A 24,000-nucleotide genomic window follows, 5' to 3' on the forward strand; every position below is an offset into this window, starting at 1 on the left:
TCCCCTCCGCTGGGAACGGCCGCCCCCTCCCAACCCCTTCCCCACTCCGCTCCCACGTGGGGAGCCCCGCTCCCAGGCCGGGCCGCCCTATTCAAGGCGCTCTCCTCCATTGTCCCCGCCTGCCACTCACTCAGGCCATTAGCATTTCTAAAGCCCACTTCTCCTGGTCGCCGCTTTGGCCTCAGCCAAAAAGGGGCTCACTTTGAAACAGAAGTTTGGGGAGAGGGTGCTTCCTAGGCTACTAAAACAGCTTCCCTTTAGGCCCTCAACTCTCCAGGCCTCAATCTGCCTATAAAATGGGAAGAACTTCTCTCCTACATTTCGAGGCTTAGGACACCTGGAATTTCTCGGCTTCGAGAGTGGTTGAGAAATGGAGCAGCGTCCTGGGACCCCAGTACAACTGCCTGTTCCTTCCCTTGGGTTTCTTGGGCCCTACCAATCTGGATCCTCCATTCCCCACCCACGTGCCAGGAGAGATATGGAGTTTTGTCAAAACTGGTTTTCCCTGCCCTAACCCAGGCGGCCTTTGTTAAGGCCCTGGCAGGATGGGGCATGAATGGGGGTGACTTCTTTGCCCTGGCATCTGAAACCTCCCTAAGTAACTTGGGTGGAGAGACAGCGCCACCCAGTGGCTTCCTGGGCTCTAAGCTAATCTTCTCGGGGGGGGGGGGTGGGTCCTCACATACCTGGCTTCAGGGCCCCCGAGTAGGCGTCTCACCAGAGAAACCCTCTTTACTTGTGGGATTTCTTTTGCATTGGTTTAGCTGCTTCAGATCCAAGGCTAAATAAAGAGCCAGCGGTTAGAGTCCCAACGGGCTTAGCTCAACCTCGGCCCCGCCCCCATCATTCCTTTGGGCTGGCAATGGCCCTTGCTCTAGGCTCTGTTGCCAATGGCCAGTACTTTCCCCTCCCTGGACCTCACTTTTCTCCATCTGGAAAATGGCAGAATATTCCCTAGCCACCTTCTGCTTTTCCTGGTGGGCTGAGGAAATTTGTGGGGTGGGGAGAGGGTGTAGGTCTGAGAGCCAGCCTTCGAAGACAGTTGGCCACCTGGACCCCAAGAATAGGCTCTAGACCCATTCATACTTCCAATACCTGATCCCTAGCCTTCAGCCCCTGCCTGGAGACCCATCAGCTGCTGACCAGCCCCTAAGAATACCAGGAAAATGGGACCTACTCCTCCTCAATGCCTACTTTCTTTGGTTCTTACTCCCTGCTTCTACCCTCTTCCTGCTTCCTCTCCCCTCCCCCTGCTTCTTCCCCTGTGGGCTACAGGATGCCTGTATTTCTCTTCAAGGCTGGTAGGGAGCAAAATAAGGCAAGAGTAACCCCTGTCTCCAATTAAAGTTCGCCACCCACCTCACTCCCCTCTGGGGCCCCTTCTGAGGCTGGTCTGGCTGAAACAGGTGATGAGGGCAGAGGGGACCAACAATCAGCCCCAGAGACCCAGAGTGCGCTGTCTCCATCCTCCCTCCTGGCCTCCTCCTGTGGGCCCTCCCTCAGTGCAGGCGAGGCAGTGGGCCTCAAGGTCCCTCTGGCTTGGGGAGAGAGAGGAGGTGGGTTAGGCCCCTAGTGTCTAGTGTCTGGAGAGAGCAGGGGAGAGGAGGAGACTTGGTCAAGAAGGAAGGAGCAGAGGATGCTCAGCTCCAGTATATAGTATGGCCTGTAAGTGCGGTCCAACCTAGACTTTCTCCCAGTCAGGAGGAGATGGAGAGAAAGAGCTGAGAGTAGTCCCAGCCACGTGGATCGGCAATACAGAGGGTAGGGCCCTGCTGGTCTTGGCCTTTCTAGCTCTGCTCTGAGGAACTGTAGGGGGTCTGGGGCCAATGGCTATGAGTGCGGGGTGCTGTGTTCAAAGGGTGCCCCCCCATCCCAGAAAAGCTCTACTTGATCTGTTTTTTTTTTTTTTTATTACAGTTCCAGGTGAGATTTTGTCCAGAAAAATTATTCTGCCACTGAAAAAAAACATTTAAAAAACCCTGACTTGATGCATCCCTGCAATTTACAAAGGGGGAAACTGAGGCCCAGAAAGGTAAATTGAGGTAGCCCTTGCACTTAGTATAGGACCCTACACCCACAGAGTCCCCAATAAACATCTGTAGAAAGAGCTATTGAATATCATGATATTCTCAAATAATTTTAAAGCATAACCAAGTTCACTTTCATTTTATAGCTAACCATGCTACAAGATCTGCCACCTTTTCAAGCTATCTACAAAAGCTGTCACATGAGCAGAAACAAAGAAAGTTGGGAATTTACTCAAATGTTGAGAATTGCCTAAAATCATAGTGAACTCTTGTAATTAAAGTGTAAGCACAGGGGTAATTCATAAAATTGTCCTTACCTGATGTCTAAGCCAGGAGGTATGCATATTCTTGTGTAAATTTTAGTTAATTTCTGTCATGAGTTTAACATTAGCTGCTGATGTTTGACATGAAGAAAAAGTGAAAAAGGAAAAGCCTCCTCTTGCTTTGAGGTTGAAATGTGAAAAGTGCAGTGTGAACACAAAGGTATATTCACACCTCCAGGGGTGGTTTGGTCCCGCTGGGCTCCTCATTGTCCCCAAGCCACTACTCAGGTACTTGAGGCCCTCTCTCAGCCCTCTGTGGGCCATTATGCACCACAGAGCAAAGCCTGCCGATGAACAGTGGCACGGATTCTGGATCGTTCTCTGTAGATGATCCCCAGGCAAGTTTTAATCCCAAGCCACTTTCTCTCTCTAGGCATTGATGGGCTATCAGGAAAGTAATCTAATGTTAGGAGCTGCTTGACTAGGACATAATGATCAGGAGACACCATCTACCAAAAATGGGATTGTGTATTTCAAAGACAAATAGAAACAATTGGTAGGCTAGGCTGAGGTTTGAATTATCCATGCCACTGCTTTGCCCCACCCTCCCAGCCCACCTCCCTACGTGCCCAGTATGGATAAGTAGAAAGAGCTTTCTGCTACTGTCTCTCATTGAATGTGACTTCAGGCAAACCCCTTTCCTATCTGAGCCTGTCTCTTCATCTGTAAAAAGAAAGTTCAGAGTAAACCATCTATCAAGAAAGTTAAAAGACTACCCAAAGAATGGGAGAAAATATTTGCTAATCATATATCTGATAAGAGTCTAGTATCCAGAATGTATAAAGAAGTCTTACAACTCAAGAATAAAGAGATAAATCACCCAAATAAAAAATGGAGGAGAAAAGTTGGAAGAAGTAGACATTCCTCCAAAGAAGATATACAAATGGCCATTAGCCCATGAAGAGATGCTCAACATCATAGTCATGAAGGGAATACAAATCAAAACCACAAGGAGATATCACTTCATACCAACTAAGATGACTAGAGTTAAAAAAAACAAACAAACTGGGAAAATAACAAGTGTTGGTGAGGATGTAGAAAAATTAGAACGCTTGTTCATTGCTGGTGGGAATGTAAAATGGTGCAGCCACTATAGAAAACAGTCTGTCAGTTCCTCAAAAAGTTAAACATAGAGTTACCATGTGACCCAGCAATTCCACTCCTAGGTACATACCCAAGAGAAATGAAAGCATGTGTCCACACAAAAACTTGTACCTGAAGGTTCATAGCAAAGGTATTCATAATACCCCAAAAGGTAGAAACAACCCAAAAGTCCATCAACTGGTGAATGGCTAGACAAAATGCTGTATTTCCAGACAGTGGAATACTATTTGGCAATAAAAAGGAATGAAGCACTGATACATAAGCTACAACATAGATGAACCTTGAAAACCTAAGTGAAAGAGGCCGAATACAAAAGGGCACATGTTATATGATTCCACTTATTTGAAGTGTCCAAAATAGGCCTATTCACAGAGACAGAAGACAGATTAGTGGTTGATGGGGGCTGTGGGTAAGGGGTGTTGGGGAGTGCCTGCTAGTGGGTACAAGGTTTCTTTTTGGGGTGATGAAAATGCTCTGGAATTAGATAGTGGTAATGGTGGCACATACTAAAAACCACAGAACTGTACATTTTAAAAGGGTGAATTTTATGGTATGTGAATTACATCTCATTTTTTTTTAAAAAAGAGTGAACTACAGCAGTAGTTTACAAATTTGGCTAAATCACATCTACTCCAGAACATCCCACCTTCTGCTGATCCTGGGCCTGAAAGTCTGTATGTTTTACATGTCCCTGGGGTGGTTCAGATGTAGCCGGGTTTGGGAACCATAGACCTAGCTCTAACATTCTAGGTCCCTGCCTGTGTCTCTAATGAGAGGTACCTGTAAATTGTTGCACACAGCCCCTTTCTTTGTGGGAGCTGGCCCCCTCTAGTGTTCTGCATGCCCTGAAACAGCCAGACCTCACACCCCAAGAAGGACCTGTTGCATTAGCCCCAGAAACAGACCCTTCTTATGCTCCTGGGGCACAGGGGGGTTTCCAACCTCTGAGGCGGGGCTGCTGGTGTTGACCTTCCCGGTTGTGGGGGGGGCCTCCTTGCCCCTCACCTGCCTTTCCCTCCAGGACCTCCTCCAGCAAAGTCTGAGAGCCATTGCTTTCTGCTCTGGGGGGCGCCAACGCCAGGCCTGCCCAACTGGCCATGTGGTGAAGGAACTCATACCCACTGGGGAATCTGGCAGGGGAGGGGGCTACAGGGATGACCCTCAGGTGTCTGGGAAACCACATGCCTAGGGCAGTTTGGCTCTGGTGCCTGGACCGGATTCTGAGGAGTGAGCTCTTAGAGAGGCAGTCCAGGCCCAGTCTTCAGCACGAGGTCTGAGCAGATGAGTGATATTTGTCCTCTTCAGGGTGTGTGAAGACATGAGTGTGTGCACAGGTCTAGTGAGGCCCCAGGCTCAGCTGTGAGCCGAGATTCTAGGGCCTTGCCCATACTTCCCATAGTTTCTCCTTGCCCGCCTTCCCTCCTCCAAGGCCCAGCTCATTCTGGCTCCTCACAGTAGCTGCGACAAAATAGTGTCCCTCCCCACCCTACTGATTGAGGGTGACCCTATGTTGGGCCCAATGCAAAATGCTTTGAGATACGTTCTTTCATTTCATCCTCACAACAGTCTTTTACAGTAGGAAGTTCTCTTCTCATTTTACATGAGGAACAAGGAATTCAAAGCTTAGTTATTCACTTGATTAGTATTTATTGAGCACTTATTATGTGCCAGGCATTATGCTAGGTGCTGGGTCTACAGAAATGAATGAGGTCCAGCCCCTCTTGGAGACTATACTCTGCCTCCAAGCAGGAAATGAGATTCCTAGAAAAAAATTAAGCTGGGATAGCAAGCCAGGTCCACTTGAGTCCATAAGCCCTCCTCCCTCAGACTGCCCAACCTTGGCCACACATTCCCTCCAAGCATTGCTCCCAGCAAGACTTCCCAGGGCTGCCCTGTGGCTGGGTCTTTCCAGGAATGTGAGAAGGAAGCATACAAGATTTCCCAAAGTCAGTGGTTCACATGCCACCATCATGACTTTTGCCATAGTCTCATCCCATCTGTTCCATTATTAGGTTGCTGTTTTTCCTTAAGTGGACTCACTTCTGAAAAATAATCTTTAACATCTTCCTTAGTGTCATACTAAGCAATGTTATGCATGAAATCATTTGTGGTGTGCCGGTTGCATATTCTCCTAATAAACCTTAAAATAAATATGTCACTATTGACATATAAATCTTCGTTTAGGTGCCACTTAAAATCCTCTCGATAACCTGCAAGATAAGCACCATACTTTGGAGAAACACTTGAAGAGAAAGAAAATATGACTCCCTTAGCCGCTTGGAGATGAACTTGCATGGAGACCACCTTTGTTGAGAAGTCGCCTTGGTAATCCTGCTTTGGGCTAGACCCTGAGTCTTTAGGGCCCAGAAATGGGTCCAGTTGAAGGTTTTGTCTGTTATTCCAAAAAGGCCAGGAGGAAGCGCAGTTGCCAAGGTAGTGGAAGGTCCTGCACACTGCCAGGTGACTCCTCAAGACTCTCACTCCCTCCAATCTCTGTCCAAGTCATTCCCCTCACAGAATGTTGGAGGCAAAGAGTGAAGGGTCTAGGTCTTGGGGCTGACAAAAGAAGGCAGAATCTGGGCAGCAAACCTCCTGGATGTTACAGAAATCCTGGGGAGGACTTTGAGTTCCCTCAGGCCTCAGGCCAAGGCTCACCATAGCTGGGAAGGGCAGGGATCCTGGATCACAATGGCTGCATGATCCTGGGCAAGTAACTTCATCGTGTCTCAAATGGGGAAATAAGAGAACCTTCTTCATAGAGTGATTATGAGGGTTAAGTGAGACAAAATGTATGAGTGGACTTTGGTAACGGCCCATCCAAATATTTCCATTTTATGGTCATGACTCTTCAACAAATTCAATAAACATGCTTTTCACACTTTGGTACACAAAGCATCATTCCACACCCTGTTGGGGAGGGGAAGCAACGGGCGTGGAGGGATGTGAACAAATGAATACAATGCAGTCCCTACAGTCTAGGAGCAGAAGCAGACAGACAAACAGTTGGGGTTAAACTCTATGAAATGGCCAATCATTTTGGACCCACAACCCAGCACTACCTCTGATATCAGGCAAAGTGAAATAAATACAAAATGGAAATGGAGGAGGGAATGATTTTCTCTTACTGGAAAAATTGGGAAGGTTTTCCATGAGGAAGTGACTTTTGACTGAGCCTCGAAGGATGGGTTGGATTGTAATCAGCTGCAAACCAGGGAGAAAGAAAGGCCTTGCAGGCTAAGAGCGGGCAGAGTGGCAACAGTGGCATGGGGGTGGGGTCAGGGGCAGCCTGTTTGGGGATGAGGTGGCCTGGGTACCTGGGCAAATGCGCTGCTGGGAGAGCTTGGTGGGATCATTATAGAGGGTGTGAGATGCTGGTCTTGCCTTACCTGGGGAGTTGGCAGCTGCCCATCAGCAAACAGGGACAGCTGACCATTCCTCTCTGCTTACTAGGGCAGGTGGCCCGAAGTGAGGCAGCAGCCTTCCCACTTTGCCACTAAAGGCGAGAATGGCAGCAAGAGAAATTGTAATCAGCCAAAAGAAAGAACTTTTTGGGAGTCAGCTGTGAGAACCTGTTCCAGAATGGCCAAGGAAGGCTAAGGAATCTCTTCCCCTGGAGACCTTGAAAAGCAGGAGAGATTCTCATCTGTCTGGTCTGGAAGAATTCTGCCCAGAGGCAGGGGGCTGGACTAAATGACCCATTTGGGTTCTTTCCAGTCTGCAGCCTGGGTGATCTCATTGTTCCCTCTTCTTCTGGACGGGGTTGCCTCGCCCCAGCTCAGACTCGTTGGGATTATTCCTGTTGTTAGAGATCTCCCAGGCCCCCAAAGCCACGGCTCTTCCGGTTGGTGACTCACAAACTTGTCATCAAGATCATCCCAGTGTCTAGCCTCCATCCTCCTTGCTGTCAGCTTGAGTAAGCTTAGCCTTTCTCTTTCTAGCTTCCTTTGAAGTTGAGGAAACATAAGTTATTATCCTTATATAGCCAAGACCTTCCATGGTCAGCCTTTCCTCCAGCCTTCCTCTCACCTCTGAAGAGATAGTCAGGGCCTCACAGATAGAATAGGTTTTAGAGTTGAAGGGCCTGGGTTTGAGTTTTGATTAGTTGTGTGACCTTGGGCAAGCCATTTAAGGGCAGGGATTAAGTCAACTAACATCTGTGGAGCACTTGCTATATGCTCAAATACTACTTGCTGAATGAATCAAATGTAGGTATTATCCCTATTTTATGGGTAGGAAAACTGAGGCTCTAAGAGGTAAAGTTTCTTGCTCACCGTCACCCAACTAAGTAAGTAATAAAGCTAGAAATGGAACTCAGACTTCACAGATTCCCAAAACTGTGCCTTTTCCACCCTGTGGTGTTACTTCTTGCCTCACCGCTCAACCTCAGTTCTGTCATCTATAAAATGGGGCTAATCCTCTCTGCCCCACAGAGTTATTCGGAGGATTAAAAATATACATACTGTATGTGAAAGTGATGTGTAAGCCAAAAAGTGCTGGGCAGACACTAGATAATTATAACTCTCAAGCTCCGGTCAATTCTCTGGGCTTCTGCCAACACTTTTGAGAAGCTATTCCTGAGGGCAGCAGGCAGAGTTGGTTTCTCCCTTCCCCTATCATTGGAGGATGGAAGAGGACTCTCTTCTATCACAGCTCTTATTGTACTGGGTTGGAATTCTTTCTTTAGCATGTTTGCCTCCCTAATTCAACTGTAAGCTTCTCCAGGGCACAGTGCTTGACACACAGTAGCACTCAACAAGTGTGGCTTGAATGAATGAAGGAATGAATGCAGTACCTTGCCCTCACAGACCTGCTCCTTCTCTGTCAGTGGTCCAGCCTCCAACCTCCCTACCCAGAGCCCAGCTTCCCAACTGGGCCACCCACCACTAGCCTTCCAATCCCATGGTCATATGTTGACCTTGGCCAGCTGGCATTCAGTCCTCAGCATCTGACACTCAGCATCCTTCTACCAGAAATGCCCTTCCCCACCCAATGCCCTCTTGTCAAAGTGCATATTCTGCCTTGTTCGTGAAGCTTTCCCTGACCACCCACCTTGTCCCAAAATAAAGGTGATCTAATTTTCCCATGAGCCCCCATTGCATAGAGTAGGTACCCTTTAGAGAACTCCTTAATATCCTCTACCTTCTCAGACAGTCATGTACATCCCACTATGTGACCTTGGGCAAGTCCCTACCCCTGATCTGGGCCTCAGTCTCCAATCTGTGCATATGTGTCCCACAACTCTTCCAACCCTTCCATCCTGTGACCTGGCTTCTTTGGGGCTCAGGGAGGATAAGACACCAAAGAGCTCCAATTGGGGCCTTTGACTCTTGACAGCACGTGCCCAGCTCCCAGGCCTGAAAGTCAGCTGCTCAGATATTACAAGCTAATTGACTTGCTTAATAAAGGGATAAATAAATATCTATTTAACATGATTACTGTCAGAGGTCTGAACTACAGAACCTTTCCATTGCTGGAGTTTTATTGCAGGAGAAGCTAATTAGTTCTAATTAGCCAACTCCCAGGTGTTTAACACAGAGGCAAGAGCAAGGGGAGAGGAGGGGATGGGGGAGTGGAAGGCAGGTGGGGAAAAGGAGGAGAAGGCGTTCTATACTCCCCTCTCTCAGCTGCCTACCTGCCATGGTCGGGCTCGGGACTCCTCAGGAACCCCAAACACAGTGACACCTCAGGCACCTCACCCATCTGGGTTGAAGGAAGCTTCTTGAGAACGTACTATGTGCCGGGTACTGTTCCAAGCCTGTTCTCTGCATGATCTCATTTGATCCTCGCAATGACCTGCAGATGCAAGAACTCTTCATTGTCTCATTTCCTAGTTGGGGAAACTGAGATGCACAGAAGATAAGCCCCTTGTCTGAGCTCACACCACAGGGAAGCAGAGGAGCTGGGACTGGATCTGATTCCAAGGCCCGGGTTTCTGTCTTTGGCATCTGCTACCCCTCCAGGTGACAGGCCCGGAGGGTTTGTGCTGTTCAGAGAGAGATTTGAATAGGCGGTGACCTCCCTTTGCTGTGGTACTCAGCCAAGAGGTCTTCCAGGATGGGCCAAACTGGGCACATCCAGAGCTGGCAGGGTACCTGAGAGAGCTGGTCATCATTTGATTCAAGAACTCCTCCTCCTCTGATTCAGGTCAAAGTTCTGCGCTGGAAATCCTGGATGACTCAGATCCCCGCCCTCAAGGAGCTCACGTTCAAGGGAAGTCTATGAATATTTGAATAGCAAGTCATTCAAGTGTAAAAATGTACGTGAAGAGATACAGCTATCTTCTATCGCGTAATTCCTCTGCTTAGAAATTTTTCCTAGGCTTTGAGGCCCTAAAAGTCAGAAAATCTGGGTCTCTTTCCATGAGACCGCTTGCGGTGTGGGAAGGAGCATGGACGGTGGCACCTGGATTTGAATCCAGGATCTGCCACATGTTAGTCCCTCTGCCTCTCTCTCTCTCTGGCCCGCCACCCTTTTGGACCTAGCTTCACAACTCTTACCTGAGCACACTATCTCCTAGCTGGCCTCCCTGCTTCTCTGGAATCCATTCCTCACACTGCAGCCAGAATGAGCTTCATATGACAACCCCACTGTAAGTCCTTCAAAGTCCTCACCACAGCCTGCAAGGCTTCCATGACCTCTGGCTTCATTTCAGGCCACACTCTCTCACTCACCGAGCTCTGCCACACTGCCCTTCTTAATGTTGCTTGAGAAATCCGATCTCATTTCTACCTCAGGGCCTTTGTACTTGCTATTCCGGCCACCTCAGTGCTCTGATCCTAGCCATTTGCATTCCTGGCCTCTTCTCATTCTTTTTTTTTTTTTTTTAAATTAATTAATTAATTTATTTTTGGCTGCCTTGGGTCTTCGTTGCTGTGCGCAGGCCCTCTCTAGCTGCGCAAGCAGGGGCCACCCCTCGTTGTGGTGCACAGGCTTCTCATTGTGGTGGCCTCTCTTGTTGTGGAGCACGAGCTCCAGGCACTCGGGCCTCAGCAGTCGTGGCACGTGGGCTCAATAGCTGCAGCTCCCGGGCTCTAGAGCGTAGGCTCGGTAGTTGTGGCTTGCAGGCCTAGCTGCTCCGTGGCAAGTGGGATCCTCCCGGACCAGGGCCCAAACCTGTGTCCCCTGCACTGGCAGGTGGACTCTTAACCACTGCGCTACCAGGGAAGCGCCTCTTCTCATTCTTAAATGTCACCTCCTCAGGGACATTTTCCCTGTTCACCCTATCTTAAACAGCAGTAGCCCCTTTGTTCTCAAACTTTTTGTTTCCATCCAAACACCACAATTGGTAGTAATTTTTTATTCCTTCAAAAATGTGTTTATTATCTGTTTCCTCCCACTCAGATATAAGCACCATTAGGGCAATGACTTTGTCACCACCACTGTGCCTTGAACAGCGTTTGGCACATAGTCGGTGCTCAATACAGACTTGGTAGATAGACAGATGGATGGGTAGATGGTTAGAGCAATGAATGAATGGACATTTCTTAAAGCTGTTGTGAGGATTAAATGAGCTGATGCATATTAAATGTCTGGCACAGAGCCCAGCTCAATAGCTAATATTTGAATCTGCGTGTGACCTGCTGGCTAGCACCCAGGTATTCCCTGAGCCAGCCCCACCTTAGCCAGCTAGCACTCCATCCCACCACCCTGCTCCCCGCAAGGCCCAGCTCCTACTGCCCTGGAAACAAATCCGTTCTCACCCATAGGCAGTGGTGTGCCGGAGTTGAGTGCCACTTGTTAATAACTCAGGAACTTTACAAGCAGATTGTTAAACTATTGGTAGCTTCAGAGTGGCCATGGTGGGAGTATTTACACCACAGAAATTGGCAAATAGTACAAAACCCACCCCCCCCCCCCCGCACACAAAGAGCCAGTTTACCAGTACAGCCCGCTAGGCTTCTCTCCTGCTGCACCCCCCATCACAGTGCCCTGCCCCATGTTCTCTGCCTGAGTCCAGCCTGCCAGCCTTCAAGGTTCAGATCAAGGACTGACTCTCCCAGAAAGACTTGCAGCCTCCCTGATCTCGCCTCTGCTGACAGCCTCAGTGCCACAGGCAAGTGTACCTAAGCCAGCATTTCTATATATTGATTTGTCTTCTTTTTCTCCAAGTGAACACGAAGATCTTATCCCTGAAGCTTACTTTTAAAACTGCAAAAGCAGGAACATGGTTGATATACTTATTTCTTCTAGTCCCTCAGGGTGCCTAGCACAGGACTGGGGACTGGAGAGGTGTCAGTAAAGTGTTCACAGCAGCAAGTGTCCAATGACAGACGAATATGGATAAAGAAGAGGTGGTATATATACAATGGAATATCAGCCATAAGAAAGAATGAAATAATGCCATTTGCAGCAACATGGATGGACCTAGAGATTATCATACTAAGTGAAGTAAGTCAGACAAAGACAAATATCATATGATATCACTTATATGTGGAATGTTCAAAAAAATGATACAAATGAACTTATTTACAAAACAGAAACAGACTCACAGACATAAAAAACAAACTTATGGTTATCAAAGGGGAAATGGGGGGAGGGATAAATTAGGAGTTTGGGATTAACATATACACACTACTATATATAAAATAAATAAACAACAAGGACCTACTGTATAGCACAGGGAAATATATTCAATATCTTGTAAAAATCTATAATGGAAAATAATCTGAAAAATAATATATATATATATACACACACATATATATACATATATATGGCTGAATCAGTTTGCTGTACAATTGAAACTAACACAACATTGTAAATCAACTATAGTTCAGTAAAAATGTTTTTAAAAAAACAGCAGTAAGCTGGCAGAGTGTCAGGAGTCTAGGGAAACAGGGAAACAGGAGCCCTACATTTGGCTCAGCTCAGCCACTGACTTGCAGTGCGACCTCGGTCCAGTCCCTTTACCTTTCCAGGCCTCAGTTTACCTATCTAAAATGATGTTGATGATTTTTGAAGCTTCCCTCAAACTTCAGGATTCCAAGGGCTTGTTCATTGAATGATATGCAAATGAGTGTTTATTATTTGACGCGAAAACTCTTAGGTGCTTTCGAAGAAACAATTCCTGGCACCCCTTCCACCACGTTCACCACAAGAGAAGATTTAGAAGGGCCTTTGGGGCAATTAAACCCAAGGCATTTTTATCCATTCTGCAGATAATGATAGCTAGGATTTACCGAGCCCTTGTGATGTGCCAGGTACTATTCTAAACACTTGACATTGATTAACCAGTTTAACCTTCACAACAACAACTCTAAAAAGGTAGATACTATTATCAATGTCCATTTTACAGATGGGGAAGTTAAGGTTCAGAGAAGTGAAACAACTTGCCCAAGTCACACAGTTGGGAAGTAGTAGAATCGAGGCTTGAACTAGGCAGCCTGATTCTAAATCCCATACACCTGACCACTGTGCTGTGCTCCTTTGTAGTTTCTCAGAGGAAGTAGCTGCCCTTCAGAGGCCCTGGAGCCCCCAGACAGAGAGCTAGCTTTCCCACCTGCACCCCAACAGGTCCCATTGTAGTGCAAGCTTTACCAATAGGCAGAATGCCTTAGAGGAAATGTCACATCTCGCTTCCTCCACCTCCCAGCTATGTGACCCTGGGCAGGTCCCTCTGCCTCTCTGAGCCTCAGTTGTCCCATCTATTTCACACAGGGCTCTTATGAGAATTAAGAGAGGAAGGAAATTAGCATGTATTGATTGTTTCTGTGTGTATTTAAATTTTTATTAAATTACCTCTTCTGGTTCTTCTAGAGAGAAATTATTTTTCCCATTTTACTTAGTGAAAACATCCTCAGAAAGGGTAATAATTTCCTCTAGGCCATGCAGTTAGGTGGGGCAGAAACAGGATTAAAACCCAAGACTTCAAGTTTTTTTGGTTTAAATAAGCTTTTTATTTTAGAACAGTTTAAGATTTACAGAAAAAATTGAGAAGACTGTACAGAGTTCCTATATACCGTGTACCCAATTTCCCCATCCTCAACATCTTACATTAGTGTAGTACATTTGTTACAATTAATGAACCGATATTGATACATTAGTTTTAAAGTCAGATTTCCTTAATTTTAACTGAATGTCCTTTATTCGTTCCAGAATCCCATCCAGGACACCACACTACATCTAGTCATCTTGTCTCCTTAACTCCTCTGGGCTATGGCTGTTTCTTAGACTTTTCCTTGTTTTTGATGACCTTCACAGTTCTGAGGAGTGTTGGTAAGGTATTTGGTAGTCTGCCCCTCAATTAGGATTTGTCTGATGTTTTTCTCATGGTTAGACTGGAGTTAGAGGTTTGGGCGAGGAAGCCCACAGAGGTAAAGTGCTCTTCTCATCACATCCTATCAAGGGTACATGCTCTCAGCATGACTTATCACTGTTGATGTTGACAGTGATCACCTGGCTGAGGTGTGTTTGTCAGGTCTCTCCACTGGATAGTTACTCTGTGTTTTCGCCCTTTTCCATACTGTACTCTTTGGAAGGAAGTTGCTATGCACAGCCCACACTTAAGGAGTGCGGAATGGGGAGATAGGCATCGCCTCCTTGTGGGAACAGGATCAACATAAATTACTTGCAATTCTTCTACACGGGAGATTTGCCTCTTCTTCCCTATTTATTTATTTATTTGTTATGTAGGTTTTCATCCATTCATTCAATCACTTATTTATATCACTATAGACTCATGGATATTGGTTTTATACTTTGGGTTATACTCCAATACTACATTATTAATTCTGTTGCTCTAATTGTTCCAGCTTTGGCCTTTGGGAGCTTTTTCAGTTGGCTCCTGTGTCCCTTTGACCCATCATTGTGGGTTTTATTTCTTTGGCACTTCCTTCCTTTCTGACACTACAAGATACTCCAGGCTCATCTTTATTTCCAGCTGCAGCCCTGGAATCAACCACTTCTGTGAGGAACTCTGGTTCCTTTATTGGAAAATGGTCTTAGAAACCAAGATCCGGGCACTGGGTGTGTTCATTGCTACTGGGCCCTCTCAACTAACAGAGTAAGAAGATGTATGTGTGCATGCTAACTAGTGTATATACACATATCAGTAAGTGCTTCTCCATGTAACTATTTGTACCCATATTAAGCTAAACATGAGTTTACGCTGATATCTCCCATTCTAATCCATTACTGCTTGGATCACTCCAGCCTTCCCCTTGCTTATTTGTATACTCCCACTCCAACAGTGAGCAACCTGGCTCCTGTCATCCACCATCCGACTTCATGCTCTTTTATAGCCCTCCTCCCTTACTCCTTCCAGGTTCCCAAGGCCTACCTGGCAGCTGCCATGGGGAGTAGCTGTGTTCATCTCTCCTGGGTTGTGGGTGGCCCTAGGTGGTGGCGGTGATTTTACAGCCTGGGAAACTCTTGCTGTCAGGCCCTCCCTGGTGTGGTTTCCACAGTCAGCCCTCAGGGTAGCCTCCCCCAGTCCTTCCGAGGGTGCAGAAGGGTTTGCCCCAGCACCTGTCTGTGGGCAACCGAGCCTTTAGACCTGCAGGAACTCATTGCTGGTGTGACAAGCAGCCCCTCCTCCATTGGCTGGTGTGTTAGTCTCACTGCCTCCTCCCCCACCATCCTTCTTGTTAGCCAGCCACGGCGTTTTCTTGCTCAGCCCTGGTCAGCCCCACAGGTCCTAGCCAGTGGGCTGGCATGAGATGTGGTGGAGGATGCAGAGAAAATTGGAATTCCAGGCATGGGCAATGCACAGCATGGAGGGGCTAAGGCTCCTTTGGCCAAAGTTCAGATGAGTTCAGCTCAGTGGCTGCCACCTTGGAGCAGTATGCTCTATGACCCCACGCAAGCAGGGCCCCTGCCCCAGCCCCACACCTCAGGGGGCCCTGTGGTTTGGAGGGCATTCCTCCAAATGTACTAATGTCCCCTCTGGTGCTGAATTCCAGCCACAGCCAGCACTGCCTCACCGGTAGAGTGCTCTGAGCCCAAACATGGACCCAGGTAGGCCCAATCCCTATTACTCCTCTTTGGGACACTCTCTGGCTACTCCATGCATGGGGTCAACCAGATGCCCTGAGGAGCTCCTGGACTCACATCTATGGTGTCTTTCGGGGCCCTGGGGCTAAACTGGCACAGTATTTTTTTCACAGGATCACGGAAGAGAGTAGGTTGCCAGAATTGTGTTAACATGCTGATTTGGGGTAACTTGAATTGTTTATATAACAGGGGCCTTATACTCACACACACACACACATACACACACACACACACAAATATATGTCTGTTTATTATATAAACATGTATTTTTTCCCCCAAGGCTTATATACTCTAGGGCAGCCATTCCTTAGACCTTATGGAGTTAAAAGCACAGAAAGTCCAAGCCAGGAGAGAGTTTTGAAGCCATTTAACCCAAGGCATTCCTGGTATATATGCGTCATCCCCCTCCCCCCCCCACCCCCACTTGCCCCAGAATCTGCTCTGGGCCTGTGGAGCCTGGAGTTGCTGGGGATGGAGAGAGGAATAAGTCCCTGTTGTTGCCTCCCAGAGTCTCCCAGTCTAATGGGAGATACAGGTACAGAAACTGTCACTTTGAATACAATTAAAAGAATAGCCATAGTAATAGTAAGAGCTGCCACTTACTGAGCCCTTGCTGTGTGCCAGGCACTGTGCGCTATGCTTTGCACATATCATCTTATTACTTGCTCTCAATGAGCTCATGAAGCAGGTGCTTCCCTATTATAGGGGAGGTGACTGAGTCTCAGAGATGTAAAATGGCATACGTGTGAGAGCCCAGAGTGCCCTTCAGCTCCGTCTGGCTTCCCAGCCTGAGTCCTTTCACGCTTTCAGGCCTCAAGCCTGAAGAACTGGAGGCCAAGTGGGCCAAGGCGACTTGCCCAGAAAGAAAGGACTTGAATCCAGTGCCCTCTGCCCTTGGCCCTGCAGGGAAGCCGCTGCGCTTTGCCAGAAAGACAGTGGCATGTGTCCATTGTCCTGGCTCTCCTCTCCTGTCATGGTCTCATCCCCTGGCACGGCCCCAGCCCCGGCTTGAGCCGGGCCAGCCATGCGGCTAGCACATCTCCCTTTCAGCTCTGCCAGGCCTGCAGCTGGCCCACTCCTCGCGTGCCCCCTCCAGTGCCCAGCCCCCTCTCCTCAGCCAATGACTCGGCCCTCCTTCCGTTCAACATTCCTGCCAGCTGGTGTGTGAGCCCTGTGCAAGGAGGCTGGGTTGCCATGGCAGCCAGGGAGGGCTGGTGTGGAGGGGGGGTCGCTGTGGTACAGAGCTCCTGACCTCCCTAGGAAGGGAGGCTGTGGCCCTGGGCCTGGTAAGTGCTTCGACAGGTCACCTCAGAAGGCCCGTCCCCACCCTGCCCTGGCCCTCTGCCCACACGGGGTGTGCTTTAAGAGCTTTCACCACACAGAGAAAGGGATGAGCTAGGGGGGAAAAATGCCCAGGCCCTTCAGAGCTCAAGCCCAATATAGCAGAACTAATTTGAAATGTCACTTAGGGCAGTCTCGCTCCCAGCCAGTGAAAAGCTGGTTTATTTACATAGTCGGCCGTGGCAGGAGGCCAAGAACCCTGCCATGCCAGGGTGTAGGGGATGGGCGGCTGGGAGCCCTGGCTGCGGCCCCTTGGCCTGGACCTTGCTCAGAACCACCACCTGGAAACCCCTGTGGGCAGAAGGGCCAGATCTAATAGACCCCACGCATGCCTCCCCACTCCAGCCCGTGCTCTCCCTCCTCAGGGTCCCAGGTCAGGGCAGGAACTAGTGACTGCCTTGGCACCAATTCTGTGCCAGGCACTCTGCTGCACGCTTGACATGGTTTTCTCCTTTTCCAAGCTCTGAGAGGAGGAGTGATTATCCCCACGTCACAAGTGAGGAAACTGAGGCTGGAAAGGATGTATGACTTTCTGGGGGTTAGACAGCCAGGAAGTGTCAGCTGGGATTCAAATCCAGGTCAGTCTGATTCCTGAGCCCATGCATCCCTTCCCTCACCGCCCCCCCCCGCCCCCGCACTCCTCATAACAATACCCTGTATCTTAATTCCTTGGCTTCCACCAGCCCAGCCACTGCCCAGGACGTAGCCTTTTTAAGCACAACCCCTATGGGCCCTACTGGATCGCCCAGTGAGCCACTGGTCTGGGGGCTGACAGGCCTGGGGCAAGTCGGGGTGGATTCGGGCCCCCAGCAAGAGAATGGAGGCTGTTCCTGGTGCCCACTTGTGTGCTTCAGTCAGGAGGACACTGAGGTTCGTGGCTGAGAGGGGCCACAGAGAAATGACAGTCTTGTCTGTACTTCATTCTGTTATGTACCAAACACGTACTGAGCATCAATTATGTGCCTGGAACTGTGCTGGGGGCAGGGGTACAAGGACGAGAAAGACATCTAGTCACCATCCACAATAATAATACAACAAGGGCTAACGTCAAGTGGTCTATGCTGGGCACTGTTTTAAGCAGTGGCTTAATCTATATCATCCCTTTAGTGATGCCATGAGGTAGGTACTATTATTATTCCCCATCCCCCAGATGAGGAAACAGAGCCATTGAGAGAGAAAATGTCTCGTCCAAGGTCACACAACTAGCAAGTGACAAAGGTGGGGTCTGAAACCAGGCAGACTGCCTTCAGAACCCACACCCTCAATCCAGCATTATCTAGAATAAGAGGAAGAGGGCTGAACACTGCAGCAAGAAGAGTCAGGATTAGATAGAGAACAGGTATGGCAAGGGCATTTCGGTGGGCAAGCATGGGAGGATTTTGCCAGCTGGAGACCCCTCCTAGGCATTTCTCCAGAGGGAAGGAGCTCAAGGGTGGCCCAAGCTACCCTCAGAGCAGTCTGCCTACTTATCAGATTTTGTCTCTATTTTTCTTAGGTTTCCTCTTCTGGCTGATTGTTGGAGCCCAGAGGCTCAGCCAGCCAGGGGTTAACACTCTGAGGGGCCCACTGGAGAAGGGCCTGCTCTTTGTGCCAGGGCCCTGGGGAGAGGATGTGGCTGGGATCAGCTGGGACTCATTAAGGACGCTGGCGGGGCAGACTGAGGTGGGGAGGGGCGTGGAGAAGGCCCAGAACCCAAGGCCAGGACGTGGTAGGCGGACAGCAAGCAGGCTCTGAGCTGAGGGGGCAAGCACAGGGTCAGACGAATAGTGGGAGCTGCTTAGCCCAAAGTTGAGACCCTGCTCTCTAAGTGGTCCTCCCTGAGGCTCAAGATGAAGGGAGCAAACATCTGGAGGGAAAGCTCAGAGTGGAAACGGAGACTTGAGCTGGTGGGTGGAGGAGGGGGCTGGAAGTCTTTTAAGACCCAGGCCCCTTGGGGGGTTGGGAGACCCTCATCCACACTCCACTTTGCTGTGTGCCCTTCTGGGATTTTCCAAAGCAGTCCAGGGAGGAAGAGAGACCTCAGTGGCACTAAGGGCTAAGCCGTTCCCTCCCCCTGGCCCCAGCCCTACGTCAGCGCCCACCAGCTGTACATTCCCCTCAGCAGAAAGGAGCACATGGGACCTGCCTTTGCAAGTGCCATGAGCTCTGGAGAGTTTTATCCAGTAAGTGCTTCTTGACCTAGAAACCTAAGGAGGAGTGGGCAGGGGAGCGGCTGCTGTGTGGGTAGGAGGCCCAGCCAAGCTCCCCAGGCAGTTGGCTCAGAGCTGGCACTGAGGCTGCCTTGAGGAGAGGGGGCAGCACAAGCTGGCATGTTGGCGGCAAAGCTGCTGACTTTGGGGGCCCGATTTGGGGAGGAGGGGAAAACTCAGATCCTGCTTGAGCCCAACCAGAGCTGCAGCGAGTTCCACAGAGCAGGGGGACTGTGGGACGCATCACCAGAGGCCGATGAGGACTGGGAGAGGCTCCGTGGAAGATCAAGTCTGATCCTAGGGTTCCTCTAACCTCCTTGGCTGACTCGGGGTTCCAAGGACCTGTGAGCACCTGTGGGACAAGCACTCTTCAGTCCATGCTGCAGGGCCCCACGACATCTCAGCTGGCCTTAAACAAACAGGTGGTCAGCAGAAGGAACAAGACACTTTGGAGGTCCAGAGCCCTAGTAAGCCAGGCGTGAGCTGGGAAAATGTGGCTGGAGCGACTTGAAGGTTCTCAGAAATGTCATCTAGTTGCCTCCAAGCCTGTGGGAGGAATTCTCTAGGTCCCTGTCTCCTTTGACTCCACTCCCCTACCCCAGCTCTCTCCTTATAGTCCTCCAGTGACTCTCCATTCTCTCCAAGGCTCCCCACCTGCCCATTCTCTCCTGCTGCCTCCTTGCACATGAAGTCTTCCAACCCCACGTTCAGACACTACATCAAAGTGTGAAGTGCATGTTCCCATCCCTTGCCTGTCATCCTTAGAATAGGTGGCCAGGAGCCTGCAGGGTCCCCGTGAGCCCTGCGTGGGCAGGGCAGATACGTTCCCACGGGGCTTCTCTGCCTCAGCAGAGGGATGCCAACTTGGGTTACTGCGGGGGAGGCAAAGTGCAGGGAAGGAGGGGGGCAAGTGGGACAGGATAGAGCTGCTCAGTTGTACCCCAGCTCCCAGCAGCCTCAGCAGCGAGGGCTGTCAGGCCCACTGTGGCACTTGCAGAAAAACACATGGGCACAGAGTAGGGTGCCACCAAGCACAGGCTGGCAGCAGCAAGCAGATGGGCTCAGGTTCATATTCCTATACATTCTTCTCCTTCAGCTTCTCACAGAAGAACTCTCACTGGCCCAGGTCCTAAGTTCCAGGTAAGCACTGGGCACTGCGGGTAATTGCCAGAACCCTCCAGGTTTTCTCCATCTCTGTGTCTGTCGCTCAGAATCCCCGCCAGCTGCCTATCTGGGAGTCATGACGGGCTCCACATTCTCCCTTCCTTACGCCCACATCAATCAATCACTAAATCATCAAGCCCTGTCCGTTTCAACTCCTAAACCTCTCTCCTATTTTTCCTGTTTTATGCCTTTCACTACCACTTCCCTAGTCATCAAAACGCCAACACCACTACCTACTCTTTACCAAAGCTTTAGATATGCCAGGTTCTGGGCTAAATATTTACATATATTTGCCTCCCTTAATCCCCCCACCAACAACCCTGTGGGAGCAGTACTCTTATTGGCTCCATTTTACAGATGAGAGAAACTGAATCCCAGAGCCGTGAAGTCCCTTGTCCAACAGCATACACTTAGTAAAGGGCAGAGCTGGGATTCCAACTTGGGCAGTCTGCTTCCAGAACACATGCACACCCGGACTCACTGTGCTTCACTGCCCTCCTGCCTTCCCTCCTGGCAACCCCACCTCTCTCACATTGGCTGCCAGGGTGGTTTCTCCAAAGCCCAGCGCCAACCATGTCTGTTTGACTCCTGGTCCAGTGCCCTATTCTGGCTTTCATTAAAGCATCCACCTATCCCTCTTCATTGCCATTGCACTAGCCCAGGCTGTTGGCATCTCTGGCCTTCCAACTTCTCCATTAAGGTGTCAGCTGCTTGAGAGCAGGGGCCGGTCTGTCTTGTTCACCAGCAAAGTGTCCAGAACACAGATGCACCAGGTAAAGATTCACTGAGTCAACGGATGGAAGAATGGCCTCCCTGCCTCCCATCTGACTCCTGCCAGTTCATTCTCCATGCTACTGCCAGAGTAATCTTTCCCAACACATCCCCGAGCATGTCACTCCTCTGCTCTGAACCCACCCCTGACAAAATTGACCCCCAGATTCTACTTCTAGGAATTTATCCTATCGCTATACATGCACACACGAGGAATGACATATGCACAGATTATTCATCGCAGCCTTGTTTCTAATTGCAAATGATTGGAAATAACCTAGATGTCCATCAGTTGGAGCCTCCATAATTCTTGTGCGCCATGAGAAAGAATGAGGAAGCACTTTAGGGGCTGACATGGAACAGCCTCCAAGGTATAACTGGTGAAAAAGGAAAGTACAGAATGGTGGCTATGATACCATTTATATAAAACAAAAGAGGGAAAATATATAAATGTATTTGCTGTATATGTTAACCTATTTGCCTTTAAATTTTTGGACTGTATAAATATATTATGTACCAAAAACTGTAAACCTTAGTATTTAAAATATAATCATGTAAACCACAATTAATAAAAATTATGAGCAAACAAACAAGAGTCCCCCATCAATTATACACCCAACTTTCCCCATGCTGTTTCCTCAACCTAAACTGTTCCTCCCCTACCTTCTAGCTTCCAAATGTCTGCATCTGCGCTGTCCATTACGGTGACCGTAAGCTGCATGTGGGTTTTGAGCACTTGCAATGTGACTAGTCCAAATTGAGATGTGCTGCAAGTATTAAAATACACACCAGAATTGGAAGATTCAATATGAAAAAAGTGTTAAATGTGTCCATAATTTTTCTCTATTGATTACATGTTGATATGGTGATATTTTATTTTTTATCTTTTTATTGAAGTATAGTTGATTTACAATGTTTCAGATGTACAGCAAAGTGATTCAGTTATACATACATACATATATATATGTGTATATATTCTTTTTCAGATTCTTTTCCATTACAGGTTATTACAAGATATTGAATATAGTTCCCTGTGCTATATGTCCTTGTTGTTTACCTATTTTATATATAGTAGTATGTATCTTTTAATCCCCAATTCCCAATTTATCCCCTCCTCCCTTTCCTCTTTGGTAACCATAAGTTGTTTTATAAGTCTGTGAATCTGTTTCTGTTATGTAAATAAGATCATTTGTATCATTTTTTGTATCATTATATTTTGTATCATTATATGATATCATTTGTATCATATAAGTGATATCATATGATATTTGTCTTTCTCTGCCTGACATTTTACTTAGTATGATAATCTCTAGGTCCATCCATGTTGCTGCAAATGGCATTATTTCATTCTTTTTCCTGCCTGAGTAGTATTCATATATATATGTATATATATATTTCACATCTTCTTTATCCATTCATCTGTCAATGGACATTTAGGTTGCTTCCATGTCTTGGCTATTATAAATTGTGCTGCTATGAACATGGGAGTACATGTATCTTTTTGAATTAGAGATTTCATCTTTTCCTGATATATGTTCAGGAGTGGGATTGCTGGGTTATATGGTAACTCTATTTTGAGTTTTTTAAGGAACCTCCATACTATTCTCCGTAGTGGTTGCACCAGTTTACATTCCCACCAACAGTGTAGCAGGGATATGGTGATATTTTAGATATACTTTTTAGAGAAAATATATTATTAAAATGAACTTCACCAGCTTGTTTTTCCTTATTTAATGCGGCTACCAGACAATTCAAAATCACATACGTGGCTCGTATTTGCAGCTTGCATGATATTTCTATTGAACAGCGTTAGTCTAAATTCTATCAGCTCTTCCAGGGTACTTTGAAGGCCACCTTTTCTGTGAAGCTCTCCTTGAATCCCTTCTTGAAACCCCCTTTGCTGCCACTTGCCTCACAGCAACACTGAGCAGGGGTGAGCAGGCAACTGTGTGTGCCTCACCCATTCAGTGGTGTGTAAGCCCCTGGAGGGAAAGGCCCAGTTGCCTTCCTCTTCGCATCCTTCAGAGTCTTTGCCGGCCAAGCCCAGAGCTGGGCACAAGCAACAGCTCAGCTCGTTCAACTTAGATGAACTGAAGTGCAACCAGGGTGGGCACTGAGGAGCTGGCAGGACAGCTCCAGAAGTCCACCCAGGACCAAAAGCCCTGCAAGCAGCAGAGGTCACTTCCTAAGGTCATCCCTTCCATTCCACTGCCTCAGGGCCCAACTGTTCAGCCCCCAGCTCCTGGAGAGTCAGGAAGAGCAGGGACTACTGCAGAGGAAGCCTGGGGTTTCAGTTGCAGGTGCAGAGGTGAGTAAAGGCCCAGGGAAAGGGTGCTCATTTACATAGATTATGAGCAGTAGCCTGTATAGTGAGGAGGTTACACAAACAGGGTCTGGAATCAGAAAGTTGAGTTCAAAATCCAGCTCTGTCCTGTGAAAACACTAAAACCACTGACTCGTACACTTTAAGCGGGTGAATTGTGCAATATGTGAATTATACCTGTATAAAGCAGTTATATCCACTTATAAGCTGTAGAGCCAGGAGCAAATAGCTTCACCTCTCTGTGCCTTAAGTTTCACATTGATAGGGGGAGGTAATAATAATAGTACCTATCACACAGAGTTGCTGTTAGAATTAAATGAGCAAATGCGTGTGAAGTATTTCATGTTATGTGCGCAGTAAGTGCTTATTAAATGCTAGCTGCTATTATTCCTGTGTGCCAAGCCCTGTGCTAGTCACGTCACGTATAGTATTTCATTCAGTTCTCACAACGACCTCGAATTGGCATGCATGTATTACCACGCATGTATATACATATACATGCATGTATATGAGGGATGCAGACATTTAGTCCAGAGGGGTCCCACACTGAGTAGGTGTCTATTGGCAGAGCGAGAATTGGACCCCTGAGTTCCTGCCCCTTCCCCCTTTGACACCCCTCTCTGCTCACAGGAATTTGGCCACCTGTGGGCAGAGGTCTCAAGCAGGCCTCCCCTGAATACCAGTGAGGTCTGAGGAGGTGTGACATGCCTTCCTCTAGGAGATGTGTCTTTGCACCTGTGACCAACCTGGCAGGGGACCTCCAGACA

This window comes from Eubalaena glacialis, chromosome X, assembly GCF_028564815.1.
Source record: "Eubalaena glacialis isolate mEubGla1 chromosome X, mEubGla1.1.hap2.+ XY, whole genome shotgun sequence".
Classification (NCBI taxonomy): Eukaryota; Metazoa; Chordata; class Mammalia; order Artiodactyla; family Balaenidae; genus Eubalaena; species Eubalaena glacialis.